At 44.1% G+C, this 13,511-nt stretch overlaps 1 protein-coding gene across 5 annotated transcripts in view; it reads left to right on the top strand.

Moving 5' to 3' along the window:
- Window positions 1–7,443: 7,443 nt before the first annotated feature.
- The window catches only part of ELF2 (E74 like ETS transcription factor 2), a 63,983-nt gene continuing 57,915 nt past the window's right edge, over window positions 7,444–13,511 (top strand). Inside the window, exons 1-2 of one of the 5 annotated variants that reach the window (XM_034771116.1) lie at window positions 7,444–7,781; window positions 8,741–8,784. The gene's annotated coding sequence lies outside the window, so the exon portion shown is untranslated. Of the gene's footprint in view, window positions 7,782–8,740; window positions 8,785–11,217; window positions 11,482–12,094; window positions 12,247–12,390; window positions 12,410–13,511 lie in introns of those variants that run through there. The other 4 variants (XM_034771115.1, XM_034771118.1, XM_034771117.1 and 1 more) reach the window with 4 other exon arrangements.

Here is a 13,511-nt window from a genome sequence, read left to right as displayed (position 1 = left end):
TTAGCAATGTGGACACTCAGACCCAAGCTTTGCTAAACCAGGTTCCCTGACTGCCCAGACCTGAGTTAACTCTGGAGTGAAGACATTCATTGTTTGTACAGCCGTAGCACCTACAAGCAGGGCCGCCGAGAGCGGGTTTGGACCCCGGTAAATAATTTTTTCGGGCCCCCTCAGCAAGGGTGGACCTGCTAAACAGGGCCGACGAGATGGGGGGGAAGCCGGGCCCCCTTCTAGACCGCTGGGCCCCGGTAATTTGTACCGGCTTCCCCCCCTCTCCTCGGCCCTGCCTACAAGCCGCAGTAATAGATCAGGATCTCATTGTGGTAGGCGCTGTACAGACAGCAAACAAAAAGACAGACACTGCTGCAGAAAACTTACAGTCTTTCTAAGTAATACTTTGAGGCCTGTTTTTCAGTGGCTTTCTATCTTTGCCAAACTATAACTATTTGGGTTGAAACTTTATATTCCAGTTGTCTGCCTCAGGCTGATTATTTTTATTTATTTAATTAATTTTGGAAAATTTCAGCCAAAACAGTTCAACTGCTTCCAAGAGTGAGGTCAGGGGAAAACATGCTGTTTTCTCCATCTAAACAAACTCTGGTAAACTTTTATTTGAAAAGCTCTAGCACCTCCATTCCTTGGAGCAAAGATTTGAAATTTGGCAGGGGGTGGCTTTTGTGTGACGGATGTGCCTTTGGCAGCCCCTGTGAAAACCCACCCAAATTTGGCCAAGTTATAAGCCTTTGAAAAATCATAGTTTGCACATGACTCAGGCACCAATCCACAAAGCTACTTAGGCAGCTAAATCTTGGGTGTAGGCTCCGAAGTCCCACTCTTAGGCTCCACTGTGATCCACAAAACTCTTGCTGAATCCTCCAGGTGCCTAAGTTTTCAGGGTAAAAGTTCCCTGTGTTTCTGCCTCTGGGAGCACGCGGTGCTGCCTCACTCCAGGCATCTGGATGCCTATTTCCTGCCTAAGCCTCAAAGTGATCCAAAAACTGGGGAAAAATAGGTGTTCACTCACTCACCCATCTCCCAGGCAGCACCTGATCAGGTACGTGTGCTCAGCAGTGGAGAGGGTGTCCTCCTGTAACTTTTAGCTCAGTAGTTAGAGCACTCACCTAGGATGTGGGAGACCAAGGTTCAATTGCCCCCTCTGGCTGATGGGGAGAAAGCATTTGAACAGGAGTTTCCCACCACTCAGGAGTGCTCTAACTATGGAGCTATCGGCTAGTCTGATCTGCGTTTCTGTCAATCTCTCCCGTGTAAGCTGTTCACTGTGGATAAATAATGAAAGAGTGATTGGAGTAGGGGGCACTGGACCTTGGTATCCCACCTCCCAGGTGCCTCTCTCTCTTGGCCCATGACTATTTAAGTATTTATACACAATGGAACAGCATTCCCCCTATGATTGGCATCTCCCATTGACTAATTTAGATGACTTGCTGGCTTTTGTTGATCACATTCTAAGGCGCCTATCTTTCCCCATTCATTGTCTAGGGAGCCAAGGTGCCTAATTCAGGTTTTGTGGATCACAATGTTGTTCCTCTGATTTTCTAGGTGTCTAACAATTAAGCATTGTGACACTGAGCATTATAACGCCTATGTCCCTTTATGGATCCAGACCTTAGATTTTAGAAACTAAATTCTCTGAAGATTCCATCTGCACTGGGCATGCTCCAGCATAGGGCTGAGCAGAACTTTCCCTGCAATAAAGCCCTGGAATGCTATGGGCTGTATTGGATGCAGATTCAGATCCTGGCATGGGCACCTGAACTTAGAGTAGGGAATCTGTTTCACCTGTATTTGCAATGACCCCATGCTAGGCCCAGGCAGCATGGAGGAGGGGAGGGAGTAGATTGGAAAAAGGAGCCTGGCCAGATCTGGCAGCTTTCTAGGGCATGCCAACATGGCTAATAGGAAGCACAGAATCTGCTGCCCTGAATGTCACCCAGCATCCTTCCCCCTAAGAAAGGATGGATGGGATTGCCTTTGGGGCTCATCAATGCTACTGTTTAACTGGAACACAAAACATTCTTTGAAAGGGGCAGAGTGCATTTTCTTGCTTTATTCTGAGTTCTTTGGTGGTCAAATGAGAATCAAATTTAGATCTCATGCATACCAATAGAAAAGGGATTCAGCTAGGGTAAAATGACATGATTAGCAGATTTACAAGCAATAATGAGATAGTACTTTGTACTGGAAGTTGTATGAAATATTTTCTCTTACCATCACTTTTCCAATACCAACAGAATCAAATACTGTATTATAACTCTGTCTACTCTTTATGTTCAGGCATATATCAGCATCATTTCATTATTCCTTAAGGATCAATATAACATGAACACCAAGAATTGATCCATTTTGTGCCTATAAAAGGGCCTGCGGGCAGCAATTAGAATGAGATCATCCAAGATCTAATCCTTAAAATAGCCAAAAATATTAAAAAATATCCGGGGACATATTTTGGTGTGGATTAATGCATTAGCTTTTCATCTCCTCAAAGTTAAAGTCAGGTCATCAGCCCAAATAAGTTTGGTGGTCTTATCTGGCCTTGATTTTTGTATGTCTTAAACACATCAGTCATTGCAGTATGGTGAGTGCCCTACCCACTAGGTTATAGGATATTCTGATGTGGGGCTCCCTCAGTCTCTCCTGTTGAAGTTGGTACACTTAAATTAAACAATTAAATACCTAAACATTAATTGGGCTAAAGAATGGGGGGGAGGAGGGATCGCTCAGTGGTTTGAGCATTGGCCTGCTAAACCCAGAGTTGTGAGTTCAATCCTTGTGGGGGCCATTTAAGGAACTGGGGTAAACCATTTGAATGACTATCTAGCTTGGTGATTAGGACACCCATTTGAGAGGTAGATGATCCCTGTTCCAATCCCTTCTTCCCCTCTGGACCACAGTCTCCCACATTCTGGGTATGTACCCTGTCCACTAAAGATTACAAGGGAGATCCTTCCTTCTCACTGCACCTGCTATTGTATAAATTCACCTGAGGGGCCCAATCCCATAGGCAGCCTCTGAGCAAGCCTAGTGGATTCTGCTCTCCCCTCCCCACCCCCCCACATACAACTTGGGCAGCTGCACGCCTATCTTTCCCGGTTTGTGTGGCAGGAGATAGGCATCTGGGCATCTAGAGTGAGACTGCAGTGCACATGCCCAGAGGCAAAAACTTAGACACCAAGTGAATTTAGGCATCTACAGGGATAGGCAGCAGCCAGGAGGGAGTTTTGTGGATTATAGTGGCGCCAACAACAGGATTTAGGTGCCTAAGTACCTTTGTGGATCCTATCCCTTTTGCCTTCCTATTCCTGGGTTTCCACCATGCCCCCCCCCCTTCTCCTCCACCATTCTTATTTCTTTTCTTTTTACCTGTCAACATTTTAAACATTGGGATGGTGAGGAGAGCTGATCTGGAGTATAGTTATGCCAGAAACTGTTAATAGATTCCATGCACCAGTTCTTTGATCTATAGACAATTACAGATGTGGATGAAACTGCTTGGTCTGCTAACCAGACACAAGGAGCTCTGTGTGATTCCCCACATTTTCCCCATCCGTTTTTTTTACCAAATTCAATAGGGTTCTGCCCATTGATGCGTAGAACATTCCCTGACATTTTGTAGTTGATCAGATGCACTGTTCAAAAGTTACCATGTTACATACAGACAAATAGAAAAATATCATCAAGTTGCATGTAGGACTTTGCTGTGCTTGGCCAACTAATTATATTTTGCTGGACATAAACCCAAGTTATCAGCTTCATGTACAGATTAAGTGTTCCTAAATATCTCAAAGGGTTGGTAGTGTACTAGTGATTAGCTTTCCCCATTCCAAATACCTGTGACCTTCTTACCTCAGTTATGATTGATACCACCTACTGAGCTGAGCCAATAGAACAGTAGCAACATATAATGCTTTCCTTGGTGAGAGATCTGGGTTCATGTATCAGCTCAGTAGGTGGTATCAGTTGTAATTTGTCTCAGCAAAAAATCTGCAGTTTTGCAAACCAGTAACAAAAGGAAATGACATAGGAATAAATTGGAGAGACCAAGTGGTAAAGGAGAAAGCCCAAACACTTGTCAAGTATGCAATATATAACCAACAAGGACTACTCCAAAAAAGGGCATTTTCTGAAGGACTGTAATTACATTAAAAGGAAGGCACATACATGCTTGCAGTGATTTCATGGCTTTTTCCACAATAGAATTTTCTAGTGGAGCTTTTCTTCCTATGTCTAGTGCTCTTGTAGTTTTCAACTTCTAAAACATTTCAGTCTGTTTCCACTCCCAATAGTTTTTAGTAGCATTGTCTCTGTTTAGGCTAACTGAAAACAAACCATTGGCTTCGTGTGTACTGACACTATCAAACAGAAGAGGGCACTAAATCAAAGGCATCAAGATTGCTGAAATGTACCACAGAGGATCCCTCCAGTACACAGAAAACCTGAAGCTGAACAATGCAGACAAAAATGAATAATTTATGTTTTCTATTGGAGAAAATTGCCTTGATTTTGAAGCTTAATTGCACCTTGAAGGAAATGCAAACCATATTGTTCCTTTTCATTCTACAGTTGCAATTATTTTCAATGTGAAGTGCTTGGTTTTGAATTTGTTATACTGTGACTAGAGATGAGCCAAAACTGGAGTCATAATTCCAGACTTGACAGAATTTTGAGGACAGGGAAAAATGGGCCCTGACTCTGAACCATCTTGGTTTTTGTTGAAGTGATCAATAAAGTTTTGCAAAACCAAAATCACTCCAGTTTTACCCCTTTCCGCTGATAGAAACAGGGCTGATTTAATGGAATTAAAAGGAGGTGCAGACTATGGGCAGTGTTAATCTATGACTGTAAACAAAGAAGTCATGTAAACAAAGAAGACAAGCACAGTATAGAATTACTATAGTGTTTAAGGTTGTTACTTTAATCCCTTTGTAAATATAAGTAAAGCCCTTCTTAGATATTTTAATCCATTTTTATTTTTTTTGCCTTTTGGTGTGTTGTTCTCAAGACCTCATTCTCTGTATTAATTTCAAGATGCCTTCATCCTTGTACAGTCCAGATTAAGACATTTATCAATAGCAGAGTCGGTAGGTGCACAGATCTGAAAAGCATTTTTAAATGCAAGGGGTAAAATAATGTATTGTGACAAATAATTTGTCTTGTCCAGGCCAACTCTTGTTTCCACTTCCCTTTAAAGGAAAATGGCTAAAAACCAACTAGATCTTGACCGGATTTTCTTTATGTAAAGAACCTCTTTTTACAAATGACTTTCCATATAATGTACCAAAAAGGAGTAATAGTAGGGACTCTGGTAGGTGTTCTGTTTTATGTCGCAGATTAAGGAACTCAGTCTAATAATACTTGCATCCTACATATCTGTGTTTTTAAAATAGTTTGAATGTAAAAGTGGTGTAATGCATCCCTGTCACTCAAATGCCTCTACCTTGGTATTCTCTCTTCTAAAATACAGAAACACTCCAGAGGACAATATCATTGGATGCACTCATGTGGCTCCTTTATTTCAGAAGCAATATGAGTTAACTTCAGGCCAGGGCAAAATTATTCCTTTGGGGCTTGATTACTCCACTGTAATGCTGTGTAACTCCACTGAAATCAATCGGAGTAACAGTGCTGAATCAGGCCTCCAGTAATTATCCTGCCTTACAGTGTATCACATTTACAGGCAAAACAATACTAGTAGCACAGCAATTGAAAGAAATATTTTTCCCCTTCTCAATTGCACATATAAAAAAAATGGGAAATGACTGCCTAGGAAGGAGTACTGAGGAAAGGGATCTGGGGGTCATAGTGAACCACAAGCTAAATATGAGTCAACAGAGTAATGCTGTTGCAAAAAAAGCAAACATCATTCTGGGATGTATTATCAGGAGTGTTGTAAGCAAGACACGAGAATTAATTCTTCCACTTTACTCTGCGCTGATTAGGTCTCAACTGGAGTATTGTCTCCAGTTCTGGGTGCCACATTTCAGGAATGATGTGGATAAAACTGGAGAAAGTTCAGAGGAGAGCAGCAAAAATGATTACAGGTCTAGAAAACATGACCTATGAGGGAAGACTGAAAAAACTGGGTTTATTTAGTCTGAAAAAGAGAAGACTGAGAGGGGACATGTTAACAGTTTTCAAGTACATAAAAGGTTGTTACATGGAGGAGGGAGAAAAATTGTTCTCCTTAAGCTCTGACGATAGGACAAGAAGCAATGGGCTTAAATTGCAGCAAGGGTGGTTTAGGGTGGACATTAGGAAAAACTTCCTGTCAGGGTAGTTAAGCACTGGAATAAACTGCCTAGGGAAGCTGTGGAATCTCCATCATTAGAGATTTTTAAGAGCAGGTTGGACAAACAGGGATGGTCTAGATCAGTGGTTCCCAAACTTGTTCCACCGCTTGTGCAAGGAAAGCCCCTGGCGGGCCGGGCCGGTCTGTTTACCTGTTGCGTCTGCAGGTTCGGCCGATCGCGGTCCACTGGCGACGGTTCACTGCTCCAGGCCAATGGGAGCTGCTGGAAGCAGCGGCCAGAACGTCCCTCGGCCCGTGCCGCTTCCAGCAGCGAACCGCAGCCACTGGGAGCTGCGATCAGTCGAATCTGTGGACGCGGCAGGTAAGCAAACCGGCCTGGCCCACCAGGGGCTTTCCCTGCACTGGCAGCGGAACAAGTTTGGGAACCACTGGTCTACATAATACTTAGTCCTGCCATGAATGCAGGGGACTAGACTAGATGAGCTCTCGAGGTCCCTTCCAGTCCTATGATTCTATGTTACCAAGGTAGAGTAGGAAAATACCGCTCGCTGAAACTAAACTGAAGGTAGCGGTGAACACAGATAAAGACAAGGTATGTGCTTGTAGTTTCCCCGAAGAATCCGCTTTTCTGGATTTATACTGAAATTGTTACCAGTGTACCTTTGAGGTTAAATCAATTGTTTCATTAGGACTGAAATAAACACAAAAGTTTAAAGAAAATACTCAGAAAAGCTCTTTAAACAGTCTTATTTCCTTGTGTGCATCCTACATTGCCATGTTGTATGTAACCAAGCGTAACTCAGAGAGACCACAAAGTGAATAGTGGAGAGCAAGAACAGGGTACTTTACAGCAGAGGTTGTGAGCAGAATGTGGAGTCTGTTGAAAGCCCCCTTGCCATTTTCTATTTATTTTTAAAATTATTGCCACTATTAAATTTTGAGTGTTGAATGATTGCATGACTGCTGTCCCCAGGGACTTTCATGAAAATGAGAGTCACATCTCATGAGGTTTTCCCAGTGAGCAAAGGCATTAAATAAATATGTCTAAAGAGTTAGCACTCCTTCATTAATAGTAATTACGAAATAGACCAGTTGAGACTGAGGGGTTGGTGGGACTTAAACTCCTTCATTGCTTCTGTGTCATTTCATTAATATAATTTTTTCCCCTTCACCAGAGTGGCAAAGGCAGTAAACTCACTGCAGGCAGATTCAGCTATGCCTCACCATCTGAGGATAGTGCTTAAAAGCAATGTGGATTGCAAGCTCCCACGTGGAAGAGCGTCAGAACAGCATCAGTTCAACTGCTGACCCCACAGAATCCCTCTGGCACACTCCAGCAGCAACAATTTTGCAGTTGCAGCTCTCAGAGGCTGCAGGTCCATGCACCTGAACTGAGAACAAGGAGCCTGTCTCTCCTGTGCTCCCAAAAACCATCCCCCACTGATGCCTAAGCAGTGTGGAGGAGGAAACTGCTGGATTGGAATGTAAAGTCCAAGAGCTGGACCTGTGGGAGGTTAGTGATGGTAGGAGTAAGGGAAAAGGAGCCTGAGTCGAAGCAACTGGGACTGGAGGCTGGCAGGAGTGAGGGAAACTGGAACTGGTAGCTGAAGTGGGGGGAGACTGGGAGCTGGGAGTAGAGACTGGGACTGGGAGCCAGGGGGAAACTCTGACTGGCTGGGCAAGAAGACTGGAACTGAGAACCAGTGGAGTGGAGGAAGTAGTTGAGGGGAAGAGACAGATCTGATAAGGAGTCAGGCTGCGGGGAGAAAACTGGGACTGACCAGGCAACAAGACTGGGACAAAGAGCCAGGGGAGGGAGATTGGGAGAGGGAGCTACTGGGGTAGGGTGACTGGACACCAGGGATGGGGAGAAAGACAGATCAGATGAGGAGCTGAAAAGGAGAAGTGGGACTGTCTGTGCAAGGAGAATGGGAGCTGGAGGTGAAAGGGATCTGAGAATGACGAGGCAAGGAGACCAGGAATCTGCAAAGGGAGACTAGGATTTGTAGGGCAAGGAGACTGAGACTGGGATGAGAAGCCTAAACAGTTTAGATTGGGACTGGCTAGGTGAGGAGAATGGGATTAGGACAAGGAGCTAGGAAGGGACTAGTGGAAAACATAGTATATGATCATGTAATTAAAGACTGTATCATAATGCAAACACAGAAGGAGGCTGAATTAAGATTCACAGGAAATCTTAATAAAGTTCTTTTAACACAGTTTTTTGTGTGTAATCTGTACATAAATTTCTATTCTATTCAAGATTTTAAATCACAGCCAACACTGTGGCATTTTAGCATGGCTAAAGTTTTATACCAGTGTAACTCATTGACATCAGTGGAGTTACTCCTGATACACACTAGTATGAAAGCAAAATGAGGCCAAGAATTTACATGCCACATCACTGAGGGGATGATAAATGTATTATACATTTGGATTATTTTAACAATCGTGTGGTTTTTTTATTTGTAGAAAACTTGAATGGATATTTCAACAGTGTCACTACATGTTATCTGGTAAGCCATTTTTAACATAACTGTTTTCAAAAGGAACTCTTATTACATGACTATGTGTGTTTGTGTTTACATTGTGTGTCTCCCTTCATTTTCAGAAACAAGCATACATTAGTTCTGTATTTTTTTACATTTTTTTCAGCCAATTCAGAGTTTTTTTTTGACAATATAAAAATGTTGACAGAAAAGATTTTGAAAGTATATAGCCTTAAGTGCTCATTTCATTTCACTCATTCTTTAAGACCAACTTTTTCAAACTTTGGTCGTTAAAGTTTAGCACCTAAATCCATATTTATCTACTTAAATGAAAGTGGCCTGGTTTTCAGAAGTACCAAGCTGCTGATGCAGAGGCATGCTGTGGATCCTGGGGAACCTCCGGGCTTGGAGACAGTCCTACAACCTTTCCCATGAATGAGGGGAATCCCCATTTCCTTGCCAGGATGACATGGAGGAGATCTCTGAGAGGGAATCGCCACAAGGGTCTTAATGCAGTAATTTTGTAATGTCATACTACTCCACTAAGATCTCATTTTCCCCCCTGGTTATAACATTGGAAATTATCCAGGGTAAAGTCTGATCAACGTACACCACAGTAGAAATGGAAAACTAACCACCAACTCAAGTTCTGTGGACATGCTTTGAGAGGAAGAGGGGAGAGAAGAGAAAGTTGGGAATTTTTCCCATATGAGCTGTTGACCAACAAAACAATAAATCTCATTATTTTAGGTTGAATGCTAACCAAACTTGATATTGTTATTATGTCATCTTACTGCAAACTGACTAAGCTCCAGTCCTGCAAACATATAGAGGTGTTTAACTTCACCAGTCCAAGTAGTCACTATTTGATTCATCTATGTTTACAGAAACTGTCACTGAAAGTGTTCTTGTTATGATTTTCATTGTTACAAGCATGAATAGTAAGTGGACTGTTAATGTACAACTTCTATTTTGCAAGCGACAGCTGCTCTTGCAACTAAGAATCATTGTTTTATTGTAGCAGAAATCAGTTTCTACAAATGTGTGGGTACCCAAACATCAGAGCTTTAAACCCCATACAAGTCTTTCAGAGTTTTTTATTTTTACATTGATATAATTCAATTTACCAGTACATCTCCATTTCCATTAATATGACGTTGTTACAGAAGGCAACTATTCAAAACAAAGAAACAACAACACATTATAATATTACACATTACCAGAACAAAACATGTTTACTGATTTTTTTTGCAAAAATGGAAGGAAAAGACAAAGTACTTCTTCAGCAAGACAATTTATGATCTATTAATATTTATGATAGGTACTTACTGAAATTTAAAAGTTTTTTTTTTACTTCTGAAAACAGAGGGCTATTAATTTAAGAGAGAGAATATCTGACTAGAAATATCACCCAATATAAATAAAAACGAATAAGTATGGAAATACAGAAAGAAAAAAATCCACAGCAAAATCTAATTTGAAAGTCACTTAAAAGTGAGACACTTTATTATGTTTTAACTGACAATGTAGATTATAAAGTTCTCAGAACAGAAATCATACATAATTCTGGGTAATCTTCAGGGGAAATCATGGACATCAATACACAGATTATTAAGTAATCACAGCAATGAGCAAACTGCTCAAGCATACTGGGGACACTGAATACTTGTTATTTAGTTTTTCTCTGTCAATCTAGATTCCTTCTGTTCCAGTAATGACCATCCAAATCCAATAAAATCCTTTTATTATTCTTATATTCTCCCTGCTTTGCTCCTCCTTCCCTTAACCTACATCTGCTCACCCACCTCTGCACCCCATTGATCTCTTCCATCACCCTCATTCTCCAAAATCTGCCTCACTGTCCCCCACTCCCGTTCTCTCCTCGGATCCCTGATCTGTTTCCCCCCCAGAAACCAATTTTTGCTCTCTTACCAAGATCTGCTCCAGCCTCCTCCGTCCCCCAATTCGATCTGTTCCTCCTCTCCTTCCGATCCACTCCTGCTTCCTAAACACCTACCCCGACCTCTTCCTTCATCCTCCCAGCCCCCTATTTGCTCCTTCGCCCCCACTCCCCTGATCTGTTCCTCTCCCCAGCCACTCACCCATCTGTAGGGTGACCAGATAGAAAATATGAAAAATCAGGACGGGGGTGGGGGGTAATAGGAGCCTATATAAGAAAAAGACGCAAAAATCAGGACTGTCCCTATAAAATCGGGACGTCTGGTCACCCTACCCATCTGGCCGGACTCCCGCGAGCTGCTGGGTGCTCACTGCTCCATCCCTCCTGCCTGCTCCTCCCCCGCCCCTCTGCGGGCGTTCCCTTGGCCAGAGACTGGAGCCCTAGAGAGCAAAGGGTGCGGGCAGCAGCTTCACGTCGCCAGTGGGCATGTGCGGTGGCTGTGCGCATGCCCGCTGGGGCCCCGTTCGGAGTGCGAGCATGTGCAGAAGGGAAAGGGGCACGTTCTGCTGTTACACTGGCCAAGCCCCCTCCCACCCCCCGGGGCGGCTGCTACTGCTGGGGAGGCCCCGGCTCTCAGGCTCCGGGCGGCTGCGGGATCTCGGCCTAGGGGAGACCGGGTGACGTGACGCCAGCCCCTGACACACGAACAAGGTAGGCGAGAAGGGGTGTTGCTGCCGCCTCCTCCCCGTGTGCGCCAGGGGGCCGGACCCTGCCACCTCCGCTCCGCTCTTCTGGCGACAGCGACCTGGCAGCAGGACTCGGGGGTGAGTCCGGCCTGGGTGCGGGCGGGCGAGTCCTTCTCCCCCGCTCTGCGTGGCGGGCGGGATGGAGGGGCCGGTTCAGGTGGCCGATGGGTGCCTGGCTGAGCCCAGCCGGTTCCCGGCGCGGTCTCTCTGTGGCCCTCTCCAGCGGGGCCGGGCTGTTACCTCGCCCTGGCCGGGGGAGTGCCGGCCGGGGGAAGGCTGGGATGTGCTTCGCCCCGCCGCTGTTTATCCCGAGACTTCGGTAAACCCCCCGCTACGGGCGTGTGCCCTGGGCAGGAACAAGGACCTGCCCAGGCAGCGCCCCGGCTTCCTCCCCCGGCGGAGTAATAGGAGATAATGGGGGGCGGGGGGCAGGTGCTGTAGGTATTTACCACCGCAGAAGGGCTGTCAGCCGGGGGCGGGGGGACTTGCTCCGCTCTCACTCACGCAGTTCGGTGCTGTGCAAATAAACAGGCTCGAGGGAGACGTCTCCGGAGAGCAGGGGCGATCTGCAAGGCAACAGCCTGCCCGCTCCGTGCTGGGGTTGACTGAGGCCATCGTGTTGCTTTGCAGCCGAGCGGACTGAAATGGAGCAGTTTGAATCGGTCCTTGGCGAATGAGCTGTCGGCGTTACACCAACACCATCCCCTCCCCCGCAGGAGCCTGCACTTTCAGTTTCATGTGTATTTACTCGCTCCCTTCCCTGCTCGGCGTTGCGTGTAACTCCTCGGGGAAGCGTCACTCAGGCAGAGGGTTTGATAATCACATTTGCCTTTCTTCGTGGCTGTGAGTAGCTGTGGATTGTGTGTTACTAGTTCTGGGAGTCAGTTTTTAAACAGTGAGTGTGTGCGTGCTGGGCGGAGGAGTTGGTGGCTTGGAAGTGTTTTTCATCTCTGTTGAGAACAGCGGCGTGAATCAGCCTGCAGTCCACACACGAATGTTTTCCAGGGTAGGAGCGCAGTAACTGAGACCATCTAGTCTGTGTTTTTTCCCTGTGATTTAGTTCCTGTGCTGCTCTAGCTCTTTGATGTGTCTTACTTGGTTTTATGGTGGTGCTGTTCATGGGGATTCCCGTCCTGTCGTTTAGATGACCTACTAAACACAGAAATGTTAGGGAGTCATCACCAGAGGCTCAGATCCTGGAAGGGGAGGGGAGATTCCCAGCCAGGCATGATGGCAGTTCTCTTTAGCTGTCAGTATAAACATAGCCTCAGGAATCTTTGTGTGTTTAGTTTCCTACTTTCATGAAAATACCTATTCTATGTTACTTGCCAGTCCAGAAGGAGAACTTCAGATTGATAAATATGAACATCTACACGTTTGTATAGTAACTTGAAAGAGTATTAGAAAAATATTATAGAAATGTTCTCATGTTTACATAGGATGGGCCAAGTAAGATGGCAGCCTTAGCTTGCCCTATGATGGCTGGTTAGCTGGTAGCCATTACCCAAGTTTACTTTTAAAAAACATTTATTTTCTGTCACCGTCCGTTCCCTAATCCTTTTTTCTTATTGTAACATTAATTAAGTATTGTTGTTTTTAAACTATCATGGCTCATTTCTAAGATTGTCTATTTATGTTCTTTTTGAACTCTTGCTTATATATAACTGTATATATTAATATTTTGTAAAATATATTAAAATTTATCAATTTTGTATTTGTTTTTACTTAAGCCCCTTTAAAGTTTTTATTAACATAATTTAATTAATTCCTCATTTCCTAGTCCCTCCCTATGACTAGTCACTGCCATGTCCTCCACAAATACTATTTAACTATTTTACCCCTTTAACATAGAACAGCAGCAACAACAACTTTTTAAAGCAGTCTAAAGATCCTCATTTTTGTGGAATACTACTTGTTTCCAGAGGATATACTGTATTATGTCCTTGTTGTGCCAGATAACAGTCAACTTTTTAAATGTATGCTGAGTGTTGTTCAGAATTTAAATTTAGTATTCCCACTGTTGGTGCTACAGTAAATTTGGATCATAACATCAGACTTAGTTATTAGGTATTTCTTGATGCACACACAGTCTCAAAGTTCTATGTTGA

Source organism: Trachemys scripta, chromosome 5 (assembly GCF_013100865.1).
Source record: "Trachemys scripta elegans isolate TJP31775 chromosome 5, CAS_Tse_1.0, whole genome shotgun sequence".
Lineage (NCBI taxonomy): Eukaryota > Metazoa > Chordata > Testudines > Emydidae > Trachemys > Trachemys scripta.
Note: the sequence above shows the minus strand (reverse complement) of the source record. Positions and strands in the feature narration are given on the sequence as shown.